This window comes from Macrobrachium rosenbergii, chromosome 43 (assembly GCF_040412425.1).
Source record: "Macrobrachium rosenbergii isolate ZJJX-2024 chromosome 43, ASM4041242v1, whole genome shotgun sequence".
NCBI lineage: Eukaryota > Metazoa > Arthropoda > Malacostraca > Decapoda > Palaemonidae > Macrobrachium > Macrobrachium rosenbergii.
The window spans coordinates 16,976,782-16,996,781 of record NC_089783.1 but is presented as its reverse complement, the minus strand read 5'-3'; the positions used below and the strand labels follow the sequence as shown (position 1 = coordinate 16,996,781).

Sequence of the window (20,000 nt, the reverse complement as noted above, 5' to 3'; positions counted from 1 at the left end):
GAAATGAAGAGGGGAATTAGAAATGATAAAGCAGTGTGTATTTGGCTGAAATTTCGAAAACGAAAAAAAATAAGTGAAGAGCAAATGATTTGAGGTTCCATCATGATTATAGTTAATCTATATACTCATTTAATATAGTTAATCTATATACTCATTTAATGCAACAATGGAAGAACGAAAGAGCGTAATATTTCGGCTAGAGTCTTCCCCACCCCCACGTACAGACGATAATGGTTGAGGCAACGCTTAAAACTATTACTAGGTGTTTCTAAATGCCAGGCAATTAAGCGATACAACATTCGTTAGTTTCCGGCTAGGCCTAAAGGATAAGAACTGTTCATCTTTATATTACGGTCCGAAGAGATATGGTAGATCTCATCTTCATTTAATGGCACATGTGACAGATTCATGTTGTCTGTCTTCCTAATTACAGCTATATCAGAACTTTCAAGCAACAGTATACACTAATTCTTTTTGGTGCTGCTTATCTGATTAAATATGGAAGGATTTGATGAGCGTACCTGAAAGATTATTGGTACTCGGTTTTCCTCAAGATTTTCCTATTCTTCCTAATGCTATCCAATGTGGGATTTATATTCTAAAGCTGTAAATTTCTTTTGGCCTTTTATTAGGTGGCATCCGGAGATATTTTATATTATGTGTATCCTTATATTTAGGGGAACAAGTCCTATACTCTGGCTACAAAAGGCTGAAACTCGAAGGCGATTAGCATTTCTGCCATATTTTCTTAATCCCGGTCAAACCTTTCTGGAAAAACGGTAATAATTTAAGGGGATTTGGCATTTATTTTTTTTTACTGGTGCGCTGCCATTTCTCAATGTGTGGATGTTTAAGTGAAGTGACCAAGGGTCACAGTAAAAAGGGGATTGTCTATCACCTCCCTTCGTTCGTCTTTACAAATGCAAAACACAAATATCGAAACGTTATACTTAGACCTTGATGAATATTCTTCACATTGCTCAATGCAAATTTTAATTAAAGATATATATATATATATATATATATATATATATATATATATATTATATACATATATATATATATATATATATATTTATATATATATATATATATATATATATATATATATATATATATATATATATATATTATATACATATATATATATTTATATATATATATATATATATATATATATATATATATATATATATATATATATATATATATATATATATATATACATGTGTGTGTGTGTGTGTGTGTGTAAATTTGTTTACACTTGTGTATATTTCTGTGTATACATTCATATATATGCATGCTTACACATGCATACATCACTTCAAAACAAAGTCACTTGTCAGTAAAAACAGATAGCTGGACAGTACGCTCGAACATTGTCCATTCTCAGGATTAACCTTAACCTCGAGGTTAATCCTGAAAGTGTACCTTTTGGGATTAGGATTAAATACCTCCTTCAGCAAGATGGGAAATGTGTCATCGCCGCTAATTACAAGAAAGTCTCAACCTTTTATATCTAGACTTATAGGGCGCGGAAAATGATGTAACTTGGTAGGGGTGGATGACTGAAGAAAAGGACGTAAGATATCATGAAGTTTGGTTTTCTATACACTGTGACCTTGTAATTTATGAAATGCTTATACAGACGTGGAATTCCCTTATCCTTTTTGTCGATTTGCTTTAAATTTGTTGCTAGATACAAAAACCAAAGCTTTATGTTTAATATCTCTATTATTATGGTTTCAAAAAACTCTTATGTAGATTTTCTAGGTTCACTTCTTCACTGGAGGGGTGGGTGGAGCGTTCGGCTAGCACGCTGTTGGCCCAGCGTTCGACTCTCCGAGCGGCCAATGAAGAATTAGAGGAATTTATTTCTGGTGATACAAATTCATTTCTCGTCATGATGTGGTTCGGATTCCACAATAAGCTGTAGGTCCCGTTGCCAGGTAACCAGTTGGTTCTTAGCCACGTAAAATAAATCTAATCCTTCGGGCCAGCCCTAGGAGAGCTGTTAACCAGTTCAGTGGTCTGGTTAAACTAAAATATACTTAATTTGAACACTTATAAAAGCCACAATTAGACAGAAAAAACATTGAAGGAAAAGCGTAGTTCCACTAGTTCTAAAACATGCAGTAGTAAACCAATAACAAAAGAACCCTAGCCCGAAATAAGATGAAGCTTCTTTGTTGTTCAGCTAAAGGAGGGACACGCCAAGCTTAAAGCTGACAGCACATCTACCAGACAAACAGGAAGACCGACGCAGAAATAAAATTCTGCATATGGACGAGCAGACAAAATCGAGATAGAAGCGGCCTCCCTCTAGCAAAGATATCTCTATGAATGCCAACGAGCATTTTGCATTAATGTACACTCGAATGTGAACGAGCGCTTTCCGCTGATATATGCTGTCCTGAATGTGCTTATGAAAGTGTCGCTTTCCGTGCAAATGTACATCTGTATATTTTGGTATTTTGCTGAGTTCTTTGTTCTGGAGACGGGCATAATGTAAGGATGTATGCAAGCGTGTATGTGTGGGACTGAGTAAGTGCATTCGGCTGGCTGGTTGGTCTCAGCCTCCAGGGGGTATTACACTCAAAACACAGCATCCAGTGCCACTTCTGCTGCATAAGTTCTGCTTCATTTGCCTCCTGCTGACTTCCTGATATTTTGGCTGAATTTCATTTACAACGCTACTCCTCGCGGCTGGTATTGTCGATGCTTCCACACAGCCTTTTATGTACAGTCATTGAGGTTATTACATATATATATATATATATATATATATATATATATATATATATATATATATATATATATATATATATACATACGTTAACCGGAAGTCTTTTCACTTGCCGTGGGTAGTAACCCCAAAGATGCTGGTCTTCTGTTTCTTATCAGGTCAGGTCAGTGGAGGCAATCTGGGTTTTCAACGTAGTCCCCTTCAAGGATTGAATCCTAGGTCCCCTCTCTAATGTAATATATATACATATATATATATACAGTATATATATATATATATATATATATATATATATATATATATATATATATATATATATATATGTGTGTGTGTGTGTGTGTGTGTGTGTGTGTGTGTGTATATAATTTTTCAAAATTCTTAGATTACATAAAAATATATATGTATATATATATATATATATATATATATATATATATATATATATATATATATATATGTATATATATATATATATGTATATATATATATATAAATATATATATATATATATATATATATATATATATATGTGTGTGTGTGTGTGTGTGTGTGTGTGTGTGTGTGTGTGTGTGTGTGTGTGTGTGTGTGTATGTAACCTAAGAATTCTGAAAAATTGATATTTACCCCAGAAAGGAAGGATAACTTTCCTTGACATTGGCCCATCAGTGACCTGTCTGTTCTTAACACCAGATTTCATGTAAATGGTATTAAACTGGGCACGGTGCATTCCTCAGTCACAGCATATCTTCCTGAAAGTACAGTAAGTCTTCATGGGGTTCAGCGTGATGAGATCGAAGTCCCAAGCCAGAGAAAAATGATTTATGTCTGCTCGACGTCCACCTTAGGTGAGAGCACGGGAGACAGAAGAGAATCAGTAATCCGGCTGTGCAAAAAAATATTCTTAACGGTAGAGGCTGGAGTTGAGAAAAGAAAAAATTTACTTCTATAAAATGAAAGGAGAGAGAAAATTTATTTCTATAAAAAGAAAGGTAAGAGAAAATTTATTTCTAAAAAAAGAAAGGAGAGCACTTAAACCCGTGTTTTTAGAATTCACGGTTTTGTGATTTTAGCTAGATAAAGTGTCACAGCTAATAAACAAAAAATTAAATTAAAAACCGGGAAGATCTGTCTGCAGGTTTAGTGAAAAGTGATGGCCGTGGTGACTTCCCAACTTTCCATGGTTCTAGTGACTGGAGAAGAGTAGCACTGTTCAGTTCAAGGGATAATCACTTGAGTGCACTGAAGAAATTCCTGTAACTCTTTGGGCAGCATAGATGTTCCTTTGAACTGAGTTCCTCTGATGGTTTGACAGTTTAAATATTTCGTAACTCAGAAAGAGACGATCTACCTTGAACTATCAAAACTGTTGTCACTGTCTTTGAATTGACGCTTCCAGTGAAGATTATGATTGACGAGTTTAGGTTTTATTGTTTCTTTGGTCATGTGAGCGACATAGAGAAAAACGGTGTGGGAGAGAGAGAGAGAGGTAGAGAGAGAAGGGGGAGGAGAGAAACTAACAATATATAAATATAAATATATATATATATATATATATATATATATATATATATATATATATATATATATATATATACATACATATACATATGTATGTGTATATATACATATATATATACATATGTATATGTATATATATATATATATATATATATATATATTGAAAGAGAGAGAGAGAGAGAGAGAGAGAGAGAGAGAGAGAGATTCAACATCCCGAGCATCAAACACCATTCTTATTCAAAGTTTCCTTCCAGCATCAACAAGCCCGGGGAGTGTGCCGACTAAAAACATATCCAAAAATAAGTGATTCTGCTAAAAGCCTTCTGGGACACAAACGGGCTTTAGTTCAACGTTTGAGTGGTACTCGCCGATGCAGAAAAAAAAGTAATAACAATAAAAATGCAAGCATTACGTGGAAAAGTCAGTCAGCGTAAGGCGAATATTTCCTTTAAAAAAAATGAACGCGATGATTTCTCGTATAGAATATATATTTGAAACCGTATGGGCGTTCAATTACTTTTATTTTAATCACGGGAATTTTAGGGAACAACTGACTGACTGATTTATCAACGGTAGAAATAACCTTATTACTTATTTCTTAATATCCTGGTAGATACAGAGCCCCATAAGGATTAAAGAATTGTTCTTCCCTATATAAAAACTAACACTTCGGCATTTGCTGTAAAACTGAGATAAGCTTAGCAAATCTTTTTAATAGAATATCAATATTTTTTTATATTTTCATCAAATGTGTTTTGGTAAATCTGTTCATGTAGAATTCAAATGTTCATGTTTTACTGAGAAACGGCATTTTAATCTTTCTAAGAACATTTTTATATTGTACTTTTCACTAAAGTTGCCCATGTTGACCAAGTTCATTTGTGTTTTGTTCGATTCCGTGGTTTGCAATATATGAATATAAAAATATATAGAGGCTTTTGGTAGGTTTCTCATTCTTTACTCTCTATTGAACTAGAATAATGCTGAAAAATTTCAAGAAAGTTTTAATTTTGCATTGTTACTCAGATGATACACAGGTTAAAGACATTAATAAAGGAATCTAATTTTTATTTTTCTCGGCTTCTAAAAAACATCTTGAGATTCTTGTATCTTTATGTTAAGTAACCATTTGAATCTGCGTTCAGGTATATTTTTCTATTCCGGTTTTTATTGAGCATTAAATTAGAATTTGTATCGACATAGATACCAGTCTGACAAGCAGGTCTTTATTAAGCAAATTGTGTGGTTGATTGTTCACCTCCCTTCGTTTATAGATTTTCAATCGTCACTAGATTCTTCTTCGTTATTCTCATATTTATCACCAGTTTTTATTAACATCATTATCATCGTAATTATTGACACTAAGTCTGGTGGTAATATTCATATATAATACTAAAAATCACCCATGAAAAATACGTCCCACTGAATTTCAGCGGAACCCGTTCTCATTTTCCTCATCCTCAGCACGCTGCACGCTTCAGAAAATCTAGCACTTGATCATGTTCCCCTTCCTATTTTTTCCCCTTTACACCGGGCTTTATATTTTGTGGGCACAAATCTGTAAAGAGAATTCCTAAAAAGCTACAGCCTGATAAAGGACGGGAGGAAAAAAAGAGAGGGAGATAAAAAATGGCACTTGTTAGTGGCCTCATTGCCAATTCTTCTGTCGGGCGCTAAGGTAAAAATCCCTAATCCAAAATAAGTGATGTAGAAAACACGAAATATTGTGAAATAGTGCTACTTTTTTTTTTTTTTGTCAGCCATATTCAATTTCAGTTCTACTTCTGCAGTTTTTCGTGTAGCAAAAATTGGAGCGAACATTGAAAGAAGTAGCCTAATGCTCAATTCATCCTAGCCAGTAGAATAAATATAATCCTTGATTTTGACTTTTGTGTGATAATATGTTGTACGTTGTGCCGGTTGATACGAGTCATTCTCATAAGAGGGAAACACAAAAAAATAAAGTAAAGTAACTTTAGTTCGGTTAAAATCAACAAACCTTTTCTACAAAATCCCAAAAGTCAACTTGCACAAAAAAGATCACGGCTAGTGCGAGGTTTTGCTACTAATTTCGATGATAATCAATTCGCAGTTTAATTTTACAATTAAAAAATGGTGGACAAGTGAAGGGTTTCCATGTCCATTAATCTCTCTTTCCCTCCCTGACTGCTACTGGTTCTATCCTATCTGACTCTTCTATCACCCTCCAGCAGCATGGAACTCTCTCACATTCAATTTCAGCTTCTGGCAACAGAAGTTTGTCTGCATTTAAGGACTGAGTATTATCGAGCCCACCATCTGTCCACTCCCCCCTTCCTCTCTCTCTCTCTCTCTCTCTCTCTCTCTCTCTCTCTCTCTATGTCCTCATGAAACTTTATTTTAATATTCTTTCCTGTTTCGTCTTTGTATTATAAAATACTCAGTTAATTCTCCGAATTCTGGTATTTCTTCGGAATACCCCAGATTACTCTTTCTGCAAATGAATTTGGTCCGCAAATTAAAGAAATGGACTTATTCGTATATTTAACCCTTATGCGTGACCCTTATATACAACCATTTTATATACCCTGTTACCGTTGAGAAAAGGTCTAGTATCTGTTCATTTGACCATCATTTTCAGTGTCATCGAAATCACCGTAAGTTCTTTTATTTCTATTATCCTATATTAATGTTTTAGTTTTTGGTTAATTAATCATATCCTAATACCTACTGTGTCCCTTTCCAGTTATGGACCACAGCGGAGGGACCAAGAACACAACGTGAGAAATAGGATCCACAAAGAGTCGAGGACTGTGAGCCAGGAAGGACAATAAACCTCTGCCTGTGGTGTTGCCAAGAGAAACAACAGTGCCCACAATATACCCACGGAATACCCGCAGAGTGCCCACTCCACATCCACGATTCCCTCTCTCTTCTAAGACAGTACCTCACCTCCAAGAGCAAGACGAAGGAAAACAGGAAAAGAGTTAAAATACTCTCCAAGCTACTCAACAAAACTGGGCATGCGGCAGTTGGCACTAACTGCGGTGGGTGGGTAAGAAGTGGTGGAAAAAAAAGACCATGCCCGTGTCTCTCTCTCTCTCTCTTTTTTTTTTTTTTACACCAAACTAACTTCCGGTCACTAGTGATTCGGGCATCTATAAACTCATGACCACGAATGTCTCCGACAAATGGCACTTGTGCTGTGAACTGATTATTCCCACAACTTGGCTGTTATGTAGTTTTAGTGTTGAATTTTATACAAGATGAAGAAGAGCAGCGCAAGCAGTTGCTGCCCGTGCTGAAATTGTGGTGCTACTTGATGTAATGTGTATATAACGGTGTATTTATTAATGATGTTGCCCGGTTGAGGGCAGAAATAGAACTCAGATGTTAAGGAACGTGCCTATGTACAAGATCATTCTACCTGCGTGTCTCTCTGAGTCCCATATCCATTGACAGGTGAGTAGAGAGGATTTCGTACGTTTGATATTCAGTCTCTCTCCTTTAATTTGTTCCCTTGTGCTCTGGTTTCTTATGAGTTTATGTAACTACTAAACGCTCAGATTTATCAAAAAGATCATGTTTATTCCAAAGAATAAACTATTAGAATTTTACAATCGTTAATGTGTCGTCGCCAACGTTATTTCGATTTCGTTGTGCTTAGTATCCCTGTTTTCATGACAGACAGGTGAATAATGAGCAAAAAGTTTTTGTTCCCTTGTCACTCACAATACTGGAAACATTTCTATTTTCTGACGTCGTTCTCCGAAAACCTGAATTGCTGCAAGACCGGATCGCATTAGTTCCATCACAGGCTGTGACAAAGAGTGGCTTTTATCTTATTAGCTAAGCTATATTACATTTATATTGGCTGTTAATTTGATTACCTCGTTGAATGAATGCCGTGAGATAAACAAAAAACATATTTTGAAGTCAAACATATGTTCACACACATACTTATATGTTTTAATCAATTAAATAGATGCTAAACGTCTATTCAAACCCTTTACTCACTGAAACAATCTTCCCTAGATAGAACAAAACTTCGTTTGAGCCATCACCAAAATTAGCTTAATTTGAGCAATGAAGTAGATGCTGTGACCTTGCATTGCATTCTTGTAACCACTTGGTCAGATGTAATGTCAGTAAAAAGCTACGACACAGAAATGCATAGATTTAATTAGCCAGACTGTTGTTGTTACTCTACATCACATCTACATTTTGAGTTTAACAACTGATATGATGCCGAATCGCGTTAATTTGATTTGGTCAACAGATGGCGCAGCACTAAGTTACATTAATCTGCTCGGTTAAACAGATGTTACGACTGATTTATACGATAAACTGAGTGGATTGTGGCATCTAGATTGCACTCATCTAATTAGATGCATGGGTTATGGGCAGCCGGGGGAGATACGTTGCAACCAAAGACGTTCATTCAGTCAGTGAAGGAGATTCGATATCCAAAAACATCCTTCAACCAAAGTCAAATTCATTTCGTGGAATTAAAAGAAAAAATGTTTTGTCAGTTGAACCATTTTGGTGACATGAAAATAGAATAAGATTTTACCAGCCAAGTAGAGTTCGTTATCCTGAATGACTTTGCCTCATCTGTTGAGGGTTCAGTCGATAATTTCTTTGTTCAGAAAATATTGCCGAATTATTGACATTAAAACTAGTTAAATTAAAAATCAACCCTTTTGTTCTTTCCATGCTCCTTTATTCCCATTCAAAGCCGTGATTTCAGCGAAAAAAATAGAAATAAACCTTTGCATGTAAAAGTAAAGATAAAATATTGATAAAATACAAAGGTAAAAGAGTATTTAGTTAAATAAGCGAGGCAAAATAAATGCAAACAGAAGTCAAGTATTTTCATTTCACCAAATTTAAATGTACCACAATAGCTAAATGATACTGTGGCACATTCAATGGTTCACTGAAATGAAATGCAAGTGCCGCCAACAATACCCTTTGTCGTTTTGCTTAATTTCCCCTTTCATATTTAAGTGGCATCGAGTAAAAGTTAGCGAACATTTTGACAGGTTAGAAGCGGTCGCATTCCTTTTCAGTAATTAATAAATTTGTAACAGCGCTGCAGAATTTACACAAAAATAAAAGTTATTCCTTAATTATTTTTTTATGCTATCAAGTTGACAAGAACGTTATATAGAATTATTTTTTAATATCAACAGAGAAAATCATTGAAAATCCGCTTGAACTTAAGATGTCACATGTTGAAAAAATCATTGTTCTGAAATTCGAGAGAATAGGAAAATAGACGAACTAGTTAACACAGTTTAATAAAGTATCTTAGTACGAGTTCGACAGATCTAATTTGCTCTTTTGTTCGCTGGCAACTGGCCAATGATTTTGAGAATTTCTAAAGTTGAAATTACTGAAGTAAAGCTTGGACGCGTGTCAAGGCAGAAGCAATATATTTTACTTGTTCGCGCTTGAGTCAGTGTTTGAGATTTTTTATATACTGAGGTGTCAGTTTTATCAAGCAGTTAAGCAAACCCGATTTTGTGTAATCTAAATAAACATTTTGCATCATAACTCGCGTATTACTTTTTTATACATATATACACATATATACAACATGTAACAAAAGATATTCTTTTTTTGATAAAGAATCCAGTGTAATTCTCGGCGTACTGATGACGTACACATTGAAAAGTAAGAAAGACTACCAATGAAATTGCTGTATTGTTCAACATGTTTGCAAAAATATACTAAAGTATATACAGTATTTATAGTATACTTTTTATATATATATATATATATATATATATATATATATATATATATATATATATATATATATATATATATATATACAGTATATACTGTATATACAATATATAGATATAGTATGTTATAATATATATATATGTATATATATATATATATATATATATATATATATGTGTGTGTGTGTATATATATATATATATATATATATATATATATATATATATATATATATATATATATATATATATATGCGTGTGTGTGTGTGTGTGTGTGTGTATGTAGTTGTGCCTAATTCATATATCATAATACAGTTAATTTATTTTCTTTTTACAGTACCATGGATCCCTGCCGACTTCCCACCACTGCCGACAACAGTAGCAGTTACGCAAGATGGTCTTCTTTGTAATTGCACATCCATTACAGTGCAAACAAACCTACAGGAATTCTAATGAATTACGGACCCAGTTATGCTGTCATTTACAAATCCGGTTTTCATGTCAGTTACAAACCCAGTTTTGCTGTTAAATTTACAATAGCTTTTCATGTAAGAATTATCAAAGCTTGAGAAGCTGAGTGAATGGTTTACTGAAGGAGTGTGACGACCCAAGCGAAAGTGATAGATATTAGTTATGAGAGCACGAAAGTGCTGAAAAATGTGTTGAATTTTTTAACAATATTCTTTCAAAGATTAACAAGTAATGTTATTATATTTTGGTAAATAATGGTGACTCACAGAAAGCGAAGATTATTAATAATATTTTCTCTTCTAATAAGTTATAGTGTTTTTTGGATACATTCATCATAACTGAAAAGTGTCGTATGGTATAATGATTTATTGGTTAGTTATTATTCCCTAATGCCTCACGGTTTCACAAGTGTGTTAGTGCGCTTGCGCACGCGTGTCGAAAGACTAAAGAAAAAATTCCCCTCATTCCAGACACCTAACACGAGCACGCAGCCTCGCGTGGTATCCAATCTCCAGGTAATATTTAATAGCTTGTCTTAATCCCTTAGGGGAGAATATTGAGCCCTTTTATAAAAGGGGACCTCCTGACGAGCCTATTAATGTCCCCTTCCCCCCTGAGTCAATCAGGGTTAACACAGTGCCATTCTTTAATGAGGTGGCCAGAAGTTCTTGTGCACTTTCATTGAAGTTTATTGGCACTTAAAGGAGATTAACGACCTTATAGCTCTAATCCTTTCAAGTGGCGACTGAGAATCATGGCTGCCTCAAGGGTGGTCCGAGATATTCTACTGTCCTTTTCGGCGAATTTAAAAATGGTCTCTGGTTTACAAGTCGCCCGCTCTGTCGGTGTGTCAGTTTGACTTCAGTCATGCAGTCTCGAAATTATCATTATCATTAATGGAGAAACAAATCCGCAGTTATCTGTATGTACATATATTTAAAGATAAATCTGTACAGATTCCCGAAAGCTCTCTGTACAGATTTATCTTTAAATATAAGTACATATACTGTGGATTTCTTTCTCCATTTCAAGACTCATGCTACTAGAGTATTTCTTATTAATTATCATCATTATTAAGAACAAAATAAAACCCTTTTCTAGGGTGTAAATCTTGATATGCAGATAGAAGTACACTACATTCTCAACAATATTTACACTAAAAAAAAGGGTGTCTCACTTTATCCTCATCTTGAAAGAACGTGACTGTTCTTCATAATCTTCTTTATTATTATTACTATTTACTGAGAAAATCAAACATAATCATTGATTTGTCTAAGTTTTCTGATGCCAATATTATTCTATAAATTGTTACTCTAACATTTCAAAATACTCATAAAAGTCTGTATTTATAATATTGCTTTCATCTACTGGGAGGCAATGTAACATACATTTCAAAACAGCGAGGCTTAAATCTCTGCAAGAAACTACATAAATCTTATATTAAAACAATTTGATTACTTGGATAAATGAATAAAGACAGATTAACTTAGCCTTTTTTATGATAACACATCATAAGAAACTTTCGTGACACAAGAAGCTAAAACTGAAGAATCCTGATGAAAATATTGTAGAATCTTAAATTGTATATGCTGTAGATTATTAAAAAAGATTAAGGGGTCAGTGACCTTGATGTTATAACTAAACTTATAATAAAGATTTTAAAGCCTATAAAACATCAGCACCCTAAGCCTATAAGTCGTTATTTTCTAAAAATAAGCGATGATGAGCACATGATGATTTTTTTTTCATTAATGCGAGAGGATGAGTACCATGTTTTTTTGAAAGATAATGGATGGTGGCCTTAAAAATAAGCTAAAATAATTTCACGTTAAAGGATTTAATTTAGGTCCCTTCAAAATCATGCAAAATTAATCATGGTTTTATTTTTCATTTAAATTTTTTGTACTTGTCAACTATATGTCACTGAGGCAATAAAGAATTACATTACTTTTTTTGTAAAGAGAAATATCTGATGATGCATGATTATTTTTTTATATAAATTAAAGTCAAGGAGTCAAAATATAAATTGTTTATTTCAAATTAAGAGATTATAGATAGATTTTGAGTTTTATTGTTCATTTTTTTTTTTTTTTTAGAAAAGAAAGAACATTGATTCACGTGATAATACATTGCCAAATGGGCATATTTTTATCTTTCCTTTTTAAGGTAAATTACGTGAGAATTTTTATCTTATTTCTTTAAGACAATTTAATAATATCTTATCTAGGTTAACATAGAAGATGAATTGAAACGAAAACGCTATTTTATAAAAAAAAAAAAAAAAATAGAGATCCTAAGATATAATTTGAATGATGCAAGACTTTTACCTATTTTTTCAAAGTATGAGTACTCATCTAATCACATCTGATTTCATTCAAGGGAGATATATCTTCGCCTTTATTAAGTCTTGAACCATTTTACAGAGGAACAAACATTCTTTTATAACAATTTTCATTATAATTTCCTTTTTAAAACTATTTTTCTTAGAATCTTATTATTGTTTGTCTAAGATTCTTGAGTTGTCTATTATTTTAAGTAATAATTCGCGAAATTCTTAAAAAACACCAAGAGATGAATGAAGTTCACGAAGGTCGTCCAGCACAAAATAATGCACTAACGAACTCAGTACATTCAGCGGCTCAAGTTCTGATAACAGAACAGCTTCTCTGTTTTATAGCCGACACTGACTTAACATTTTCTATTCTCCTTTGGGTAGGGAATTCTGAACTTTGTACTGATTAATGAAGTTTATTCTATGTCTTTGCTGTACATGATTCTCTGGAAGTGTTTTCATTCTTTTTTTTTCTCTCTCTCCTTTTTCTCCTTTTTTTTTTTTTAGGCATTAGCGTACGAAAATGCTCAGTAGTTATATACGGTATACTTTTCACTAGTTATTATTAAGGATGGTATATCATGGAAAATGAACAGAAAAGTTGCCATTTTTTCACTCAGGAATTATATAAAGAAATTATGGTCAATTTTCACGTTGTATTTTGCACTTTGTGAATATACGGATATTTTATGCCAAACTTTATTCAGCTGCCAGCATGAAAGTCTGTTTCTTGAGTATATCACTAAATAGTAACTATATTTTTCGTTCATGAATTGAAACAGCAGATTCAGTTAGCTACTATCATTATCTCCCGTTCTAATTCGTTACTTTTTTTATCAAAGCCATTTAGCAACAAATATTTTACTTTTCTTTTTCATTAACGAATTGATATCACAAAAATACTTGGCAACCAGAAAGTTTCTTAATTTTACTTTCATGAATTTGAAATATAGACATTATTTGAAGTATAGAAACTCATCGGCGCCCTGAAGCGCCCTGCCTTTCTATCCATGAACTGAAAACATAGAAGCTTATGGTAACAATGGAGTCTCTCACGCCTTTGTTCATGAATTAAATACATAAAGACACTTAACAACCATAAAGTCTCCCACCTTTTTCTTCATGAGCCGGAGACACTAGGCAACCAAGAAGTCTTTTGCTTCTCTCATGAAGAGAGCAACTCACTACTTAGTGATATACTAGGCAATAATGATTATTATGTAAGTCGCATTTCTACAGTGAAATAAAGAGTACTATTTTCAAACGATGTGTTTGTTTTCCTTACTCAGTACAATGGAAATGAATGAAAATAAAAATAAAACACAGCATCTCAGACATCTTGTAGTGCACTACTGGACGCTGGAATTTGTCTTCATTTCGTAATTTAAACTAAACATCAAAAACTGAACCTAGAAAACATCATTGTATGTATATATATATATATATATATATATATATATATATATATATATATATATGCAATGTGTGCACACACACACACACACACACACACACACATATATATATATATATATATATATATATATATATATATATATATATATATATATATATATACACACACACATAGTATTTCCCAATCTATGAATTTTCGCTGTGGAAGGAATATGTATTATAGTCAAACTGTTGTTTTTATGGAAGCGAGGTCTGATGTATACTTGGTGCTGTATGGCATAAAATGTCATAAACGTACTGAAGTTTAGCTCACTGATGCAGTTTTCTTGAAAGAGAAGGCTAACAAAATGTCTTAAGTCGACATGAAAACTGACACCTACAGCAACTTGGGGAGTGATGGCCAATCAGCCATACAAAAGTTCAGTAAAAAATTCTGGCAATTATTTCCTTCGTTTGTGGCCCTCTGATTTCTTATAGTTTCTCGCTTTATTAATTCCTTCGTGTTTATGGAATCATTACTGTAGAATGCATTTGGAAATCATGTTAATTTAGATTTTAGACCATTTCATTTGTTCGAGTAACTGGGCTGAAATTTGGAATAAGTTATCTTGTCCGGAACTTTGTTTAATAAAAATAAATTTTTTCATCATTGTATAATTTCTTTATCATTGATTACAAATCGTTACGCATTTAAAAGGCATCGTTAGCTTTCGCAGAATAAAGATAAGCGGACATTATTTTCGTGACTGGAATATTACAGGCAATTTTTTGGTTTAAATTTTTGAGTAGCCGAAGAGATAGAACATTTTTATTTATATGACTGAAACAATTTTGCTCTGTTTTTACGCTTTTAACACAGACATTATCATGACAGAATTATACTTTAATATCATTATTTCTGTGACTGTCATCGTAGCAGAAACATTATCATAACTGAGGCAGTTTTTTACAACAGGATTTTTTTTTTAAATACAACGTTTTTTTCACATTGATTCATTCTTAACATCTTAACGCATATCAATAATAGAAAAAAAAAAACAAATACCATGGAACAAGCGTTCGCGAGTACTCGATATCTTTCCTAGCATTCAGAAATACCAGGTAAGTGAAAAACAAGGAACGTAAATTATCACAAACTCTCTTAGTCTTCCCTAACCTGTCTGGGCGGGGAACCCATTTTTTTTAAGTCAGCGATATTTCACGTACATGGAGCTACGCACCCTTATGGGAGTATCCATTAATAAAACTCGTCTGAGCAAAGGGATAAAAATTGCCGACATTGTTCTTCTACTTTGCTTTGTATGTTTTAGGGAGATAGTACTACTACTACTACTACTACTACTACTACTACTACTACTACTACTAATAATAATAATAATAATAATAATAATAATAATAATAATAATAATAATAATAATGTGTACTATTATCGACATTATCAGTATATTTTGAACTGAGAGGTTACCCTTGTAACTAATCCTTTTAATAATTTACACATGTACATATACAACATATTCAAAGGAAGGACCCGGAGAGAATTTTCTCGAGTAATAAGGTCGTAATTGTTTTCACTGTAGGCTTCATAAGAAAAGAAGTGAACAGCAACGCAATGACGAAGATATGATCATAAATCGAGAAAGGTGTTTATATTGGCTTGAAAAGAAGACTTTCTTTTTTGTCCAAAATCCGACTTCGTTCTCTGATAAACCCTCAACAAGACGGTTTTTATTCTAATGAAGCCTGAAGGAAGATGAATGTGGTTGGGCCGTGAGGTAAATGAATAATGAGTTTGTTGAAGAGGGGTGCAATAACAGGTACCTTCCGGCTTCTGTTTATACACAGACAAATGGGGCACAAAAATTCAGGTATTTTCATCCGTCTCCAGTTATCATGAATGTTACCTTTCATAGCAATGCCGACGGAAATGAGCAATTTATTGCCAGTATTTAACCCCAGCCTAATAATAAACGGGTATGAGAAGGAAAGCACTGGTAAACTTCGCTCGTGAAAAAGGAAAGCTTCTATTAACTGTGGAATCAAGAAATACGTAGATTTCCAAAGCTTCTCAAAAGAGGGTGAGTACATAGGATAAAATATCTTCAAACTATTCGATCCAAATAGACAGGAATATAGACCACTGTTTTCCTGATTTCATCAAAGATATACGACTGTCAGTAAAGGGACTAAAACTTACATCCCTGATATAAAATGATGGCACGGGAAACTTTTTGTAGGCCTGCAAAGCATTAATAAAAAGCCCATCTCTCCTAGACAGATGGTTCTTTTACGACCCTTTCATAATGTATTATAAATGTTATCAGTATAATAATAAGATTGTCAAAATATTTCCCTGTTGGTTATAAACAAAATGTAGGCTACAGTGATAAGGAATGGTACTGTGTACAGATAACCGAATTCGAGTTTTTTTTAATCTTATTCATTTTTCCATACTGGACCGGCAGATAAAGTCCATATCTAGACCAGGAAAACTAAAGAATACTGAGAAATCCACATGATCAAACAAAGTTCCTCAGATCGTACTGGTGAAATGAAAGAGAAAAATTTAGACGCCACATGACAAATTTCATCATAATCATAAAAAAAGACATTTTAAATGACAGGAGTACAAGGATATTAACAATATACTCCATATTGTGACACACAGTAACAAAACACGCGGACGTTAGGTTAAGCTATCAATATTCAGGAGGTTTGCCCTGGATCGTCATGATAATCATCTTCAACGGAACGTTAACAACAGCAGATACCAACAGATGTCAGAATGACTGACAACGGCATACAAAAGGAATCACCAGGGGTTAAGAGTCATAGATATAAAAAGTTGTTTATGTATATATATATATATATATATATATATATATATATATATATATATATATATATATATATATATATATATATATATATATATAATGGCCAGAGACACTGAAAAGTCGTCGTTCCCAACCCATTCGGTGAGTCGAGTCCACCTGGTGAGTAATCACTTATCACTTGTAAATTACCCTCCGCTGTTTATTCCGGGAGTGTGAATGACTTTGATATTAAACGACATTTGTAGCTTAATGTTTGTGAATATCATAAAAAAATGTCACGGTGTTTATGACAGTAATATATATATATATATATATATATATATATATATATATATATATATATATATATATATATATATATATATATATATATATATATACATATATATATATATATATATATATATATATATATATATATATATATATATATATATATGTGTGTGTGTGTGTGTGTGTGTGTGTGTGTGTGTGTTTGTTTGTGTATGCATATATTTTTTTCATACATACATATTTCAATGTGCATATACAGCGACAGAGAGAAAGAGAGAGAAAGGGGTTAAAATGTGGTATGGAAAGGCAACTTGAGCAAGATTTAGAATTAGATAAATAATCAAAAGCAGAAACTATTCAAGAATACGTTCACAATCTTGATATGATTTAAGAAGGACTGAAAATATACATTTAAGTTATAAAAAGTTCCAAGGAAGTCTAGAAAGTCTACACGTTGATTTTGGAAATATTTCGCAAAGTTTACAGAGAACACAAAATCATTAATGTTCTGGTGGACATACCTGTAACGTATAAAGGTCAAAATGTTCGTCCTATTTCTATTTGGCACAGGAGACCTTTACAGTAAGTGAATCATATGTATCAGGGTCGTCCAAGTTGTTTAGCCTGAGGGCCACTCTTGAAAAAACAAAAAGTCATTCGGGCCCACCTGTGTCTGTGTATACATAGTATATGTGTATACGTACATATATATATACATATATATATATACATATATATACATATATATGTGTGTGTGTGTTTATATAAATCTCATCGTTTGAAAATATGATTAACACACAACAGACGCCAATGAAACTTTCCTTTGCAGTTATTGATTTTTGCAAGGAATATTTCATTTATTCGGGATTAACGGTAAATCTAATTTTTAAGATATAAAAAGGAGGAATACACTTTTACTTATTTTTCTCTAGCGGGCCACTTTTGGCCAGGGGCATGCGGTTGGACGACCCCGATATATATCACCATTTATCAGAGAGATCACCTTTTATCTATGTACCTCTCTTATGAAGAACTCTGACTCTTACTTCATTTAATTCTGTCTTCCCAAAGTTCTTGAACAATTATGCAGAAAGATAAGTATCTTCAGGTGTTTTATATGAATGTTGTCGCTATCAGATCATGAAGCATTCGCTCGTTTATGGATGAATGACTGAATTCTTAAAAATGCATGTGCATTCCCTTTTACACATGCAAACACACACACACAAACACACACACACACACACACACACACACACACACACACACATATATATATATATATATATATATATATATATATATATATATATATATATATATATATATATATATATATATATATATATATATATATATATATATATATATATATAAATATATATATATATATATATATATATATATATAAATTATATATATATATATATATATATATATATATATATATATATATATATATATACATATATATATATATATATATATATATATATATATATATGTGTGTATATATACATATATATATATATCAATTATATATATATATATATATATATATATATATATATATATATATATATATATATATATATATATATAAAAGTGAATGTATATTTGTTTGTCCACTATAGAAATCTGAACCGCTTGACCGACTCAATCAAAATTTAGCATACGGCCTCTATGTCAACCCAGAAAGGTTTATGCCTCAAAATCAAACCCCTACCCTGTGACAGACATACAAAAACAGACAGAGAAATGAAATTATTGTTTTTACGTCACCTTTTCCTTCAGTGCTTTATGGGATAATTTTCATTTTTCACTTGATGCTCCACCTTTTCTTCCAGGCGTTGTCAGACGTACTATTAACCTACAGTAATTAATCCCATATAACATCAATTTTTGGTCAGATTTTACGTGAATTTTTATCATAATTTATGATGATATATATAATTGTTTATTACCTTGATAAAATCTACATTGAAATCCTAAATCGATCATTTCTATTGTAGTAAGCGAAGCCGTGTTTGCGCATCCGTAGTAGTGACTAAACCCGACACTTTCAACCAGCAGAAACCACCTCCAAACCTCTCTCTCTCTCTCTCTCTCTCTCTCTCTCTCTCTCTCTCTCTCTCTCTCTCTCCCAAACAATCTGGAGCGAAATCTATCTCTACCTATGAGGTTTATTACTGTATTATTACCTAGAGAGAAGAACAAGAATTGACGTTGCAAAAAAAGTGTAAGGCAGCGTCTGCATAAGGAACAAAAAAAACATTAGTCGGCAACTATTGGTACATACAGCATACAGTAGAAGTTGAGATGATATAACATTATACCTCCAATGATTCCATATGTCTAACACCTATGTCTTTGTAAGAGTAAACGGCCATAAAAGGAATATATATTGAAAAATAACCGTTAATTTTACATACGCGACACCTAGCAATGGCTTCATCACTTGGAAAGCGATAATCACAAGTCGTATGCCCCGCCAGTTAATCCATATGGTTGAAGACGTTATATGATATAATAAGTAAATAAACACATTTCCTATTTATGGACGGTGTCTAAATGGTCCTACAAACTACGTGATCACCAACATCGTGTAGGAAGAACAACACGTTGTTGGCTGTGCTGTTTAACCTTTATGGGTGGAGCCTATTTCCTAGGGAAACACA

The 20,000-nt window shown here is 32.8% G+C and overlaps 1 protein-coding gene across 1 annotated transcript in view; it reads left to right on the top strand.

Annotated features, from left to right (window-relative positions):
* Positions 1-14,063, top strand: part of LOC136828608 (twist-related protein 2-like) — a 117,020-nt gene extending 102,957 nt beyond the window's left edge. The window contains exons 2-3 of the mRNA XM_067086648.1: positions 6,990-7,705; positions 10,334-14,063. The gene's annotated coding sequence lies outside the window, so the exon portion shown is untranslated. The remainder of the gene's footprint in view (positions 1-6,989; positions 7,706-10,333) is intronic.
* The last annotated feature ends 5,937 nt before the right edge of the window (positions 14,064-20,000 follow it).